At 29.1% G+C, this 14420-nt stretch overlaps 1 long non-coding RNA gene across 1 annotated transcript; it reads right to left on the reverse strand.

The window, feature by feature from the left end:
• Positions 1-471: 471 nt before the first annotated feature.
• On the reverse strand, positions 472-5089 carry LOC125370717. The gene is made up of 2 exons (XR_007216774.1): positions 4522-5089; positions 472-726 (listed from the first exon to the last, which is right to left on the reverse strand). It is a non-coding gene; the product is annotated as an uncharacterized LOC125370717 (long non-coding RNA).
• Between the last annotated feature and the right edge of the window lie 9331 nt (positions 5090-14420).

Here is a 14420-nt window from a genome sequence, read left to right on the forward strand (position 1 = left end):
CCTAGCTTCCTTCTCCATCGAGCCTATTGTAAATAATTTATACTTTCACATTTTTAAATTATTTTAAATTCTAGACTCTCCGCAGTAGTATACCTAATATATTATGTTTGATCTAGACTGCAACAAATTGTGGAGTGTAATTATTGTCCAGTTAGAGACTTGTGTATGGCATGTCAGGCTAGTATAATATTATGTTTTTATATGTATATTTAAAATGTCGTTAGTAAGGCTTACTACGGGTCTTGTAGCCTTAAATCTACCCATTCCCTAGTATCGATCACGGGCCCACAAATTGGGTCGTGACAAAGCCCACCTAAGTCTAAATGCATTTTAGAGGTTAAACCAAATTTACCATTCTTTAAACCTAGTAACTTACATATTGCATGCAAAGATCCAATTCTAAGCCCTAGGCGTAAAAGCCCATTTTTTAATTTATAATTATCTAAGAAGATATTTCATTAAAAAGCAAACTAAAATAAACAAAAGAAATATAAAAATAATTATTCTAATCTCTCTACAACTAATTAAGTCGAAAATAATAACAAATAAGCAAAAATTAACAAAAAATAAGCAAAAATCTCAAAATTATATTACAAAAAGAAAGACAAATTGGATGATCAGCCGACTGGCCATATCACAGAACTTGTCGGCTCTACGCATAGCCAATCGAGTCTAGAATTCTTACTAGGCCGATTTGCTTTAATTTGATGCTCCACAGCCCAAAAACTCGATATACATGCATAAGACAAGTAAATGATTAGTACACATGCCAAAAAAACCAATAAATAACCCTATTTTATTATAATGAAAGATTGAATTGTTAAAACCCTAATCATGTTTTATTATAATGCCAAAAACATGTTATCTGTTTCACAATCTAGGAACCATAAACACTACATAATCAAGCAAAATCATACAAAACCTATTTCTAAACATATAGCACATGGAAAATAAATATTAACCACATAAACCTAAGTCTCAAGGCTCTTATTCTATTTATGAGGCAAAACACAATCTAGGCTCTCTCTTGATTATTGCCTCCTTAAGCTCAAGGTTTTTATTCTATTTATAAGGGAATGTTAGGAAACTCTAAAGGCTTTTTGATATATATTCCAACTCTTTGATAAATACCCATAATTAAATAAAATAATTTTGAACTTATAAGAAGTGTTTATTAGTAAATACTGATAAATATTGAATAGATCATGAAAAATTATTAAAAATTTGATTATTTATCAATTAAGTGTTCTAGAAGACGTATTTTCATTAATTTTGGCGTTTTGCACCGAACGACATCAGATTTTGAATCGGGACTATATAGACCGATTGGATCTATACAGAGCCGACCGGCTCTATGCTGAGTTGATCGACTTTGTGTACAACCAATTCAGCTATACATAGAGCCGATTGGTTCAAAGGGCAAAAAGTTTTAGTCAATTTTATACTTTGGTCCCTAAACTTTTAAAGTTTAAATTTCACCCCTTGAACTTATTGTTCCTATCAACTTAGTCCAACTTGATTTCAAAAAATAATTTAGGTTCAATTATTTACAACCTTAATGGGGATTCAATTGTCTTCAAACTCTCGAGACTAAAGAGAAACAGTAATTTTCATCATCAGATTTTTCGTAATTCCCTCGATAGTTAGATTTGGAAAACAGGTGCTTACAATATTCTTTTCAAGAAAATGTTTTCTTAATAAAAACATCAATACATGTTGCTCCATGCATCCCTTTCTATATATATATGACCTTTTAATCAAAATCCTTAAAGGTTTAGAATTGTACAAAACCCTAGCTTACATTAAGTTGGACTTTCTTTTTCATAATAGAATTTTAATTAATTAAGATCTAATCCATAAATAATAAACCTTGATAGGCCTATTAGTTCTTAATTAATTAACCTTTTTTAATTAGGCCCAATATATATGAGCTTAAGTTCAAAGCTTGAAACCTCATTTAATCCTCACTTAAAGCCTATTTGTGTTTGACCCAAAAGGTTCCTAACATGTTGGCATGGATTATGAACTGAACTCTTCTAATTTAATGTTAATTCTCTAATTAACTTAATCCATATTCATTATCAAGATTGACATCTAGAAATGCATCATAACCACCAAAATGTTTAAGAATGATTAAAGTGCTTTAATCAACCTTTGCAGTGAACAATCTAACAATATAATTTAATCCTTTCATCGTACTTTTATCTCAATTGATTCATAGAGTATGGATGCAAATGTCAACTCCATAATTGAACGAATCATATTTGTTTTGATAATTACATATAACATTTTGAATAAAATCTATTAAATACTTTTCATAATTTTTATTCATACAACCTTGACTAAAGATTTTCATATTATTGTGTATCAAGAATCATCAGGATAAAATCTCATGACATATTATCTGGGGCAATGCATCTTTTATTGATAACTTATTATCTTAATATGACTCTTACTATACCCAATAACTATTCTTTGAGCACTTTATAGGTAGGAGGACATACGATAGTAACAAAATATAATAATCCCCATATAAGATAATATACTACTAGCTCAAATCTAAGAATCACATCTTACATGATTATCACAAGAGTATTATCCATGGACACTTGGGGAAAATTCCATATGGATTACTTATTAAGGTCTGTTTAATAAACTTGTTCTTATAATAACCACTTATATGCTTATCTCAGAATCCCTATTTCTCAATTTTATGAGACAAATTGCTTACTTCACAAGTGATAACATATTATTTTATTCTCAAACATTTGATCAATATCCAATGATAAATATCTAATTCTTAATCAAACATCGACTATGAACAAAGTTTTAAAACGTATGTAAAGAGAACCTCATTTTTATAAACTCGCTTTATAATTTCTCTTATATTTATGTTTACATTCCGTGGTATTCAGTTCTAACGGATAAATTATTCTTTGATAATATCATGACTACTTGTACCATTAAAGAGTTGACCAATGCCTTTGGTATAATTATTTATGTCATCACCAATATTCTAGATTTAGATATCGAGAAAATTATAGAAAACCCGATGATGGAGTTACTGTTTTTTTCGAGTCTCAGCAGGTTGACGACAGGTGAGTCCTAATTAGGATTGTGAGTGATTGAACCAAAATTGTTCTTTTTTAAAATCAATTTGGACCTAGTTGATAAAAAATTAAACTTAAGCTATGAAATGACAATTTTAAAAATTTAGGGACTAAATTGCAAGAAATTTTAGAATCTTTTAGCCCCTGAGCCAATCAGCTCTATATATAGCCGAGTTTGTTGTACATAGAGCCGATTGGCTTTGTGATGTCATTTTATGGATTTATTTGATATAAAATGCCAAAAGAACCTTCTACAAGATATTAGCAGTAAATATTGAATTTAAATGAATTTTATTTTTAATGTTCATTTAACTGAACATCCAATAAATTAAAAGATTTTTATTTTTATTATTATTGATATTGTCTATTTATGATTTACTAAACCTTACTACTATAAATATGACATTATATCCTAAGTCTAGATTTAGATATAGCTACAACGATTATTAGTCTTTTTTAGCATAGAGTTTTTAGCAGTCGAGATAAAAGTTAGTGAAAAAAGAACTTACTTTAGGAAATCTTTTTAGAGCGACAGTAACCTTTTCACAAATCAAACATCTAATAAAACTTTAAAAAGAACTAAATTCATATCCAATCTTTGAATCTACCTCCTCATCATCTCTAGAGACTCGAGAATCAGCACAATATGATGACAATCTAGGGTTCCAAAATCCAACATCATTAGCATTTTCTTTCTTTTTGTTTAACTTTATAATTTTAGAAGCATGTTAGGATTGATTTCAAATGTTTTATATGATTTATTGACAAAGTCTAGAATTTTTTTAATAGTTTTATGTTTTATTAATGTTTATGCATATTGAATTTTGAATCTGATAATATAAATTGAATTGGACTTTGAATTGAATGAACTAAATAATTAAAATAATATGTTATATGATTATGTGATTGGATCTGTTTTCTTTAAGGTTATATGATTAAATTTAGATATGCATATAAAGTTCCTATCTTTTTCTATTTGTTCCTTTTTCAAATTTTTATGTAATTTCATTCTATTTAATTTAATTTTATCTTTATTTCGTTTTATTATATATATTAATCATTTTATATGTCTTCTGTCCATGTGATTTGACTTCAGGGATAGGGAGAATCATGAACTGAGCGAAATCGATCAAGACAAAGCCTAGAGCCGATCGACTCAATGACCTCACCCATCGGCTTTTCTCCAAACCTTAACCTAATTTTAGAATTTTTGGTAGTTTTTGTACTTTGTAGCCTAGATTAGCAGTTATTCTTTAATTTAATTAGTTGTAGGAGGATTATTGGGCAGAAAGGAATCAGTTAACAGAAAATTGCTTTAATCATGCAGACACATCACAGAAAGCTCGGCACAGCAGCAGAATGCTGCGCCAGGAGGCATGTATGTGGCATGGCATCTTTTAATCATAAGTACCTGCTTAATTCATCAGTTTCCAATCTGCCCATTTCTGTGTTTAGTACACGCAAAGCGAAATGACAAACAAAGTGAGATCCAAATTGAATCCTGAAGATTCATAAGAATACACTTTGATGAAATTTATAGAAGACCCAAAAGTTAAAAGAGAAAACAAAAACATACCTTGAATTTGATGAACTGAATAGTGCATAGAATTTTAAAGCATGTCATGGGTTTATCATTGAACAAAAAATAGGACGCTCAGATGAGTAAGGCAAAAATCAAATCCACCCATGAAACCGCCAGCAGCAATCAGCTGGGCAGTATTTAAAATGAAGTGTAGGATCAGCCAAGATAATATCCTCATGGTCCTATTCTTCAACTTGTCTTCGTCTAACAACATCTGAATCGCCCATTGTCAGATTCGGCGGAGGCGGCGTTTGCTCCTACTTCTCGTCCCACCTCACCGCATCTAATAGGATATGCAGTAGGCATTTCGCGTGGGTTCAACTACTCGTTGGGCCCAGATAATTTAATGGACTGCTTAATGGGCAAAAATTTCGTTTTCCCAAAGGTCCATTTTCGTTTAATGTGGATCAATAAACAGTTAATAATCAGGGTAAATTATACTATGGCCATTTATCGCATGTTTTGGACTTTAAAAAATATGTATTTTTATCTTGAAATTAGTCCGTATGTACAAACATATAACTAGTTTTTCATATGCCATTTTTTCTTTGTTTTGGCTACTTTTTTATTGTATCCAATTTTCTTATTTTATTTATTTTAATTAATCTGTTAGATAGTAAAAAAATTGTCATGTCCTAATTTAAATTTTATAATAAATCTTTTATAATTATTAATTTCATTAAGTATTAAATTTTAAATTTAAATTTATTTTTCAGATATTAATTAATTATTTTAAAAAATTAATAAACTTTCCAATATAATTTTATATATAGATTTTAACATTTTTATGGTTAACCTCTTAAAATGGCTTTTAAGAATAATTTTATATTTCTATAAATAATTGTGTTTATCTTTTATATGACATTATTTCATACATAATAAGTTATAGATTCATTAGTAGTACGATATAGATTCATTGAAAATTCATTATCAAATATAGGTATAAGCAACAAGATTATTAAGCACTATTTATAGGTTCATCAATTATATGATGTAAACTCATCATTCGAGAAATATAAATTTATCAATGGATTTATTAAAAATTCATTGTTAAATATAAATATAAGCAACATAATTATTAAGTATTATTTATAGGTTCATCAATTATAAAATATAAATTCATCAGTCATAAACTGTAAATTTATTGAAAGTCTATTGTTTAATATATGTATAAGCAATATGATTATTAAGTATCATTTATAGATTTATAAACTATAAGCTGTAACTTCATTATTCGTGAACTGTAAATTCTTCAGTTGATAAATAAATTTATTTTTTAATTTATAAATTTCTAAACTATAATCTATAAATCGCAATTGTATGTGTGATGAATCTTTTATAATTTATGAATCTTTTAGCATATGAACATATAGCTTCTTATGAATATCATGCATAAATGCAATCAACCTATAGTTTATAATTTATGAACCTAATGTTTTTAGTTTATGAACATATTTTTTTAACCTATGAACCTTTAGTTTTATGATTGATATTTAAGACTTTTACTCATGAATTTGTGTATATGATCATGGTTTATAATTTATAATAACAATATGAATCTATTAATTTTAATACTTTATTAGTATTATTAAATTTTAAAAAAATAAAGTACTATTATGTAATAATAAAAGATAAATAAAATTTAAAATAAAAAATGAATCTTAATATAATTTAAAATATGAATATATTAAAATGTGATTAAATTTTACATTTTCATAAAAAAAAATTGTTAATAAAATTCGATATATATATAAAATTTAATTTTGTTATATGGTATTTTCTTATAAAAATAGTACCATATTACAAAAAAATTGTGTTATTATTTTTAAAGAAATATAAAATATACAGAAAATATAAAACTAAAATATAAAATATAGGATTAAATCATTAATAGTAATAAAATAGAAAATAGAAAGGAAATTATTCAAATTAATGAAAAAAGAAAACTAGAAAAAGAAATTATAAGAAAAGACACGTTGCAGAAAATATATGATACCTAAATATGTATTTGCTGACTTAGATCCATTCTAGATACGGAATGCTATATGGACATGGGTGCAGATGTTAAAGTATGACCTAAAATAAAAATAAAGAGTTGTCAGCTGATTTATGCGAATTTATACATCACAATTGATGGCATACAATCATAACTAAAGGAATTGTTCGACTCTAATAGTATGAGTAGTCGGGTATTATCAAGAAATAATTTAAATTGTTAGAAATAAATACTATGGAATATAAACATAAATGTAAGAGAAATTATAAAACGAGTTTTTAATGATGAGGTACTTATTACATATGTTCTGAAACTTTATTTATAGTTGATGCTTGATCAAACGCTCGAGACTACCATAATGTGTTATCACTTACTTATGAAGTTAGCAATCTGTCTCATAAGGTTGAGGAATAGGAATTCTGTTACAAGAATAAGTTCATCGAATATGACCCTACTGAGTAGTCCATATGAAATTTATCCCAAGTGTCTATGGACAATACTCTTATGATAATCATGTAAGACATAATCCTTAGACTTGATATAACAATGTATTATCTTATATGAGGATTACTTTAATACTATCTTAGGTTCTATCCATGGAGTGCTTAAGGAATAGTTATTAGATATAGTAAGAGTCATATGAAGGTAATAAGTCATCAATAAAGAATTTAGTACCTAAGATAATATGTCATGGGAGATTCTTGATATGCTTTAACATGGAAATCCTTGGCCAAGGTTGTATGACTGAAGATTAAGAAAAGTGTTTCATAGATCTTATTTAAAATATTATATGCAATTATCAAGAATAAATATAATTAGTTTAATTATAGAGTTGACACTTGCATCCATGCTCTATGAATCAATTAGGGTAAAAGCACAATGAAAGAACTGAATTACATTATACGATTGTTCATTACAAAAGTTGATTAAAGCACTTTAATCATTCCTACACATTTGGATGGTCATGAAGCATTGCTAGATCCCAATCTTGATATATGAATATGGGTTAAGTTAAATTAGAGAATTAACATTGAGTTAAAAAAGTTGAATTCATAATCCATATTCATTGTCTACATGTTAGGAACCTTTTGGGTCACACACAAATAAGCTTAAAGTGAGGATTAAAATGATGCTTTAAGCATTGGATTTAAGCTCATATATATTGGGTCTAATTAAAGGTTATTAGTCAAGAGCTAATGGGCCTTGTATAATGGGCTTATGATGGGTCTATTATCTATGGAATAGTTCTTATATTAATTAAAGTTTATTTATGATAACAAAGCCTAACCTAAAATAAGTTAGGATTTTATAGAAATCCTAAACCATTAACGACTTTGATTAAAGGCCAATGCATATGAGGCGGCAATATTAAGGTTGAAGGCTGGTTGCACATCTAAGAGAGAAAAATGTTTTCTTTGAGATACATATCCTAGGTGAATCAATCAATAAGATTAATTGATTCATCTCCCTTGGTTGGAACTAGCATTGAATCTCCAACATCTCTTCTCAATCTCCTAAAAGTGGTTTAGTGAGATCTTTATTTAAAAGCTTATATGGATCACCAAAAGAGGCTAGCGACTTGAGTAGCTTTAAAGTGCATCAATCATCCTTGAAGATTCAATAATTAAAAAAGCACCTTGGATTGGCCGAAAACTCCCTTTGTAAGCCTTTTCCATCTTTTGCTTGTTCTATGTGTTATGACTATTTTATTCAACGAGATTCTTGGTGGAAATTAAGAAAAATCTTTAATTGCTTATGTTGCACCTTTTCTTATATTTCAATATCAACTTCTAATAGTGGTATAAGAGCCAAGTTTATTAATTTAGTCATAATGATTGCATAATTTTTAATTGATCATAAATATACAAATATAGAATTTCTAGACTATTTTAGAAATTTTATTGGTTGCCATAGCTATACTTTAAATTTTTGGATGATTCTAGTTGCATATGAACCCTAAGGAATAAAACTTATGATATGGAAGCTTTTATTTTTGGATCTCATTTGATTAGGGTTTGGACGTTTAGAATTTATGACATGCGCATAGACAACTTTAATGTGATCATCAACACCCAATCTCTAATCAAATTTGGATGGGTAAATTAATTAAAGTAAATACATGGGTAATTGTTATAACTTTTCTTGAATATTTGATGTTCAGGATAATTTGGAACTGGATTCTTGATAATCAAAGCAAAATTATGCACATACTACATATCCTAAGGGTTTGGCATGTGCATGTGTGTATGGATTTTGATTTGAATTAATTTTGGACAATAATAAATATGATTTAAAAGATAAATAATGAACCTTTAGATTTATGAAATATTAAGATTTATCTTCATGAATACCATATATGCTCACAACATATAAATCAAGTATTGATTTGATGAGTTATGCATATAGTATTAGGTATTGCTTGTTAAATTCAACATGTATGTGTTCTTGGTCTAGTGCCAAGCCTTTTAAGAAAGAACATCAGATGTAGATCATGCATAAGATGAGTTTTTGAAGCAATCTTGAAGGTTGATTTGAATTTTGATCATGTTCCTTGTATAGTTGTCTTGTTCCTTGATGATTGCCACCTGAACCTTAATTATCTTGAATTATTTGATAGAAAATTTGATTTTCTTGATGATGGATCTTAATGAATCTTGAATTTAATTAATTATAGAATTAATATGATTAATTAGCCTTATTAGATCTTTAATTCTTATCAAACAACGAGTGTCCTTGTTTGTAGGAGTTTTCTAGATGAAGTATTCTAGTTTGCATATGACTCCTTGTCTTAAGATATATCCTAGTTGTATTAAGATTATATTACTTTTTCTAATATGATTAGAAGATTAATTAAAAGGTTATTTTAATTAATACAAATACTATTAATCCTTTAAGACAAGGACTTGTAATTTTAGAATCCTAGTTGGACTAGGAAGTTGTTTAGATTAAGACAAGAGTTTGACTTTTGTCCTAAATTCTAGATATGGCCGAAAATTTCATGAATTAAAGGAAATTTTTATTTTTAAATTGATTTAACTAATTTAATTTATTATTACTTTATGTTATATTATGACTTATGTCTTAGTATCCTAGTATAACTAGGTTGTTTGTCTTAATTAAGACATAAGTTTGAATTTATGTCTTAATGTTTGATTTTGTGTCCTAAAAGGATATAAAATTAATATTAAGGATATTTTAAAGAGAATTAGTTATTAAATCTGGTTTAATTAATTTTAATTCTCTACAACTTTCATAAACTAAAATTAAATCTTGGTTTCCTAGTATGACTAGGATTAGTAAAGTTTGTTCGGTCAAAGATGGACTTTATGTTCTAATTTTTATTTTAGCCTAAAATTACAGTCTAAAGATAAGGAGAATATTTTTTGTTTTCGAATATGATTAATTATTTTAATTCTCCATACCATATTTAATCCTAATTGCATGCAATGATCAAATAACTTGAATTATGCCCTATTGATTCTTTTAAATGCTTTATATAAAATGATTATATTTGGCATAATGGATGGTTATGGATTATAAAGACCAATGTAATTGTGTTGAATGGCTAAATATTTTGATTTGATATTTTTAAAGTGAGGATTGCGTTCCTTGCCTTTCTCTAATTTTCTCTAGGTTATAAAATTCTTTTCTCATCTAACTCCCCTTGAATGCAATTCAAGGTTTTCCTAAATCTTATGTAACTGTTATATAGTTATAAATTAATTAGATAGAATTTTATTTTGTAATTCGGATGGAGATGAATAACATATTGCTTCAAGACTTGGACATCATGAAGGTAATACCTAGGTTTTGACCATCTAGTTATCTTCGATGGCTCAAGATAACTAGTTTAGAAAGTCTATAATCATTCATAATAGTTTGGCATGCTTAGCTTATATTATGAATGTGATGTATAATATATGCATGATCATGCCAAAGCATGAAACCCTTATATTCAATATCTATATGTTCATGCCAAAGTATGAGACTGTAATCACCGCTTAATAACAAATCTCTCATTCAATATTAAGTCAATTGCTAAGAATATGATTAAGTTGTTTTCTTTAATTAAAATAGAAACGAGAACCTTGTTCGTAGGTTAATTTGTTGAGTCACTTAAGGTTGCCTATTACTTAGGCATATTCTTTATTTTAATTGATGAGTCTTACTTAACTATCTTATATAAATTGTACAGAGATATAATTGGCAAATAATATCTACCTAATTTATTTTAACATGGTTGGTTGAGTCACTCAATGTCATATTAAAGTAGATGGGGTTATAGCCCACTAGGATAGCTAAATTATAAGTATCCCGAATTGATAGTGAGAGCTATTAATTTGTATCGAAAAAAGTTGAAGCATAAGTAATATGTTGCAAGGCCTTTACTAGTTACTTGTTTAAATTAACTTATATTCGTTTATCTTTATATTAGAAGGTTGTAAGAAAATATGAGTGCAAACATATCTTTGTATAGTATCCTTGACCCCAACAAGCTTATTAGGCCGAACTTTCTTGATTGACATTGCAATATGAGAATTATTCTCAAATAAAAAAAGAAGCTCTATGTGCTAGACACACCTCCCTTGCATCTCCCTATCGAAAGATACACCAAAGAAGATGGTCCAAGAGTACAAAAAGCGTTAAGAAGATGATGACCAAGTTATTTATGTGATGTTAGGAAGTACGACTCATGTACTACGAAGACAATATGTGAATATGGATGCTCAGACTATCATCTTACAGTTGAAGAAAATGTTTAATGAGCAGTCAATGATTGGAAGGTATAAGACCTTAAAGGAATTATTCCGATGCAAGATAGTCGAAGGTGCATCTGTGAATGCACATGAACTAAAGATTCTTAGATATATTGAACATCTAGATCTTCTTAGTTTTATGATGAATCATGAATTAAATATAGACTTAATTTTGTAATCTTTACTTGACAGTTATTCATGGTTTGTTATAAACTTTTATATGCATAAGTTGGATACTACGATACCCGAACTTATTAATATGTTAAAAATTACGGAGGACACCATAAAGAAGCAAGAGGGAGTTGTTCTAATGGTAGAACCTTCTAAGGCTGCTAAGAGTAAATCCAAAATTCTAGAAAGCCTTAAAGGCTACTGCAGGTTTCAATAAGGATAAAGAAAATTGTTACCATCGTGGGAAGGAAGGACATTGGAGAAGGAATTTCAAGGTTTATATCGCTGCTTTAAAGGATAAGAAGCAAGAACAAGCTTTTAGTTCTGAAAAGAAGGAATAGACTAGCTTGAAGGCAATTGTTACCATTTAGTTTGGTTATTAGTTTTTTTTTTCCTTATTAAAAATTTAATAATTATGATTAATTCATTTTTAGAACAATTCTTGTTATTATTTCGTTTAATAATATTAGGCAATTGTTGCCTTATTTAATTAAATAATTTATATTTCTCGAATGTCATACAAAAGGTTATATGGAAGTAAGAAAGCAAATCCCTATTGCAAAAAACCTAAAGCATTCCTAAATAGGTATAAGGATTATATTATTGATATTAAGCCAAATAAGTAACATAAAAAGTTATGTAACTTATAAATCCTATGAAATTAATATTATAATCAAGTTGTTTTTTAGAAAGACACATATGCTGAATTCTTAAGCGATATATAGGATGTAAGTTTTCTTTTAGGAAGAGTCAAGATTAGGTCATGATATGGAATACTTGGATAATCACTAGAATGTCTATAACTTGTAATTACTCAAATTGATAAAGTTTCATAAGAAGATGAAACCTAACTTTATGAAACATAGTTATATGAATAAACAGTCTTGCAAGCCTTCTCATAGATATGTACTTTAATAACCATTAACTCTAATAAGTTTCATTTATGATATGATCATAATAAAGTCTATATAGGATATAGACTAGTATATGATGTTTAAAGAAAAAACATACATAATTAGACAAGAATGAAAGACTTGATCTAATAAATAAAATTTTGTAAGATATCATACTCTTGAAACAAAAATGTTTGTTTGGGATATATTGTCTTTGAAGAAAAAGGAGTTTTCTAAAAGAAGAAGTGATAGTTTAATAGATCTTGATAGATATCAAGATAAACAAACTAAAATTAAAATAGAACAAAACTTGAAGGTGCTTAGCATAAGATGCACAACATTAAGCTAATCATATACACAATTTTTAGTATGTAGTAGGATACAACATATTTATAAGAAATGGAGATCTCTTATGGAATATGTAATTAAATCTTATTGTTGATGAGACTATTATATTAAGAAATAATGTTTGACATTATTCTTAGAGTTTGCATCAAGCCATAAGATTTTATCTTGGATATCATATTGTTTCACCAAGTGAAGACTGTGATGGACCCATCTAAATGGATGAAATCCATTAAGGTATAGGTGAGTTTTTGAAAAATACTAATATGAAAATTTTTGCCTAAAGGTTGAGCAAAAAAATTGATAAGTTACATACTTAGTTAAAAGGTTGATTAATAATGTAATTATAAGTATCAATCCAAATAAAATAAACAAGTGTATATGAAGGGGTCAGTGGGAGTATAATAATGTCTCATAATATTATATGTTGTGGACATATAGATAAAAGAAAAGTGACAAATCATTTATCATGAGTCTACTAAGACTTATAAATCTATAAAGAGTTAGAACATGCAGGTTACTGTGACAGCCTGGCCTAGAGAAACGGTCCGACAAGGGCGGAAAGTGGACGTCGGGGCAAGGATAAGATGCATGGACAAGGAGCAGCTTCTGGCAGGCTTCTACGATGACAACTCTCTAAGATATGGGGGTACATGAATGAATCAAATTGCACATTGAAATGGGGCAGGAATGGTTGATAACATATATATAAAGAGTTGGAACAGATGATTAGAAGTGCCTTTTGGTTGTTTGGCTATGGAGTTGTAGAAACTTCAAATTTAAACGTGCTTGGTTTGTGGAATTTTCAGGATAGGTGATCTCGTAGGAAGTTCTCGAACTTGCCAAAGGGACAAAACCGTAAGGCTAGTGGGGGGCCAAAGTGGATCATGTTTCATGTGATATGGTTCTGGACCATTACAAATGGTATCAGAGCAGGACCCATCTAGTAGATGTGTGGTTTGAGGATGAACTAGGCGGAAGCTGGTGGGCATGTTACAGCCTGGCCTAGAGAAGCGGTCCGATAAGGGCGGGAAATGGAAACTGGGGCAAGAATAGGATGCTTGGACAAGGAGCGGCTTTTGGCAGGCTTTTAGGATGGCAGCACTCTAAGGTACGGGGTACATAAATGAATCAAATTGCACATCAAAATGGAGTGGGAATGGTTGATAACGTATATATAAAGAGTTGGAACTAATCACTAAAGGAGCCTTTTAGTTGTTTGGCTGTGGAGTTGTAGGAATTCAAAGTTAAACGTACTTGGTTCGTGGAATTTTCAGGATGCATGATCTCTTGGGAAGTTCTCGAACTCGCCAAAGGTATAAAATTGTGAGGCTAGTAGAGGGCCAAAGCAGACAATATTTCATTTGATCTGGTTTTGGGCCATTAAAAGTGGTATCACAGCAAGACCTTTCTAGTAGATGTGTGGTTTGAGGGCGAACCAGGTGGAAGCTGGTGGGCATGTTACAGCCTGGCCTAGAGAAGCAGTCCGACGAGGGCGGTAAGTGGATGTCGGGGCAAGGATAGGATGCCTGGACAAGGAGTCGCTTTTGGTAGGCTTCTAGGATG

This window comes from Ricinus communis, chromosome 7 (genome assembly GCF_019578655.1).
Source record: "Ricinus communis isolate WT05 ecotype wild-type chromosome 7, ASM1957865v1, whole genome shotgun sequence".
NCBI lineage: Eukaryota > Viridiplantae > Streptophyta > Magnoliopsida > Malpighiales > Euphorbiaceae > Ricinus > Ricinus communis.